This window comes from Pleurodeles waltl, chromosome 12, assembly GCF_031143425.1.
Source record: "Pleurodeles waltl isolate 20211129_DDA chromosome 12, aPleWal1.hap1.20221129, whole genome shotgun sequence".
Taxonomy (NCBI): domain Eukaryota; kingdom Metazoa; phylum Chordata; class Amphibia; order Caudata; family Salamandridae; genus Pleurodeles; species Pleurodeles waltl.
In genome coordinates this window covers 134,491,195-134,492,588 of record NC_090451.1, presented here as the reverse complement: position 1 = coordinate 134,492,588, position 1,394 = coordinate 134,491,195, and positions in this window count along the sequence as shown.

The following is a 1,394-nucleotide window of genomic DNA, read 5'->3' as shown; positions in this document are numbered from 1 at the left end:
CTTTCACCCATTATGGCTTCATGATCGAGTTCTCAACCAGGCACCATCAGTATCTGGGCGGGCTCTACCCTTATCATCAGGAGAGTACATTTGGGAATGGGTATCTAAGATAGTAAGTGCCTACGGGGTGCCCCAGTTGTTACCGCTCACTCTATTACAGGTCTACTGGCAAGAGTAACAAGCACTGGCAATGCCAATAGGTCATGCCTATTTCCAAATTACCTTAGCTATGTAACTTTCTTCTAAAACAAAGACAACATCCTTCTTTTACAATTTAGTGTGATCACGTTAGTGCTGTGTTTTAGATTATCAGTGATGTTGAAGTTATTCTAAAAGGTATTGTTTGTAGCTCGCAGCATGAATGTAATAAAGAGCGTTTCACCGATTTAACTGCTGTTTTTTTTTCTTCTTCAAAGTAGACATAAAGTAACATATGTTGGTAGCTGTAAAACTGTCCCATGGTCTATGCCTCAGAGGATGAAGCAGGGAGATGTGATTACATGAGCAGAGCTGGGAACTTTGAAACCCAGAAACTTGGTTCGAGTCTCAGCATCAGCTGAGCATTCTGTGATTCTGGACACATCATTTAATCTCCTTGTTCATAGAACATACATGTGATAAATCAACCTGACAGCTCTTAAAATTATTTAAATCCATCCCAACACTGTGCATGGGAGAACAGCACAAGCCTCATGGTATGTGAGTGTGAGACGTTTTATGCTTGCTAGAGGATTCCAGTAGCAAGTCAAAGGTGGCATGTGTGCCCACCAGGTTGGTGGCTTGATGCTCTACTGGGTTTTAGCTGGAGCAATTAACATGCCGAGGTGGGGATATTTTATGCATATACCTTTGTAGTGTGGTGTTTACTATTACAACATTGTACCCGCACTGGAAATGTATGTACATTTCAAAGTAAATGGTGTTGCATCATGAGTTAAACACGGTCCCTTAAGGTAAAAGAGAAACTCTATTTAGTTGAGATTGGCATCTCACCTTGAGCACAACTACAGTGGGGTAAAGGGAAAATGAAGAGACGCTGTGAACTGAAGGCTGATATGTTAATCACGTGCATCTCTGAGTGCGCCAAGGCAGGGACCAACTGCTAACAAGCATTTGCAATGCAATGGATCTCGCGTTTGCTCGAGTTAGAGCTAGTAGCGTTGCAAATTCCTAACTGGACTTTTCTTGCCACATAAATTGAAAATGAAAAGTAAAACAGTTGACATAAGTGAGCCGATTCAAAGCACCACGGCCGCCATGAGCATAAAGGAGAGACAAAAAAGGAAAAATAAATTTGCTCACAGTCAAACGTATTGGCAAAAGTGCAATTATCCATGTTACAGGGTCAATGGCCAAGGCAATAACAATACTGTCCCAAGGAGGGACAAACATAA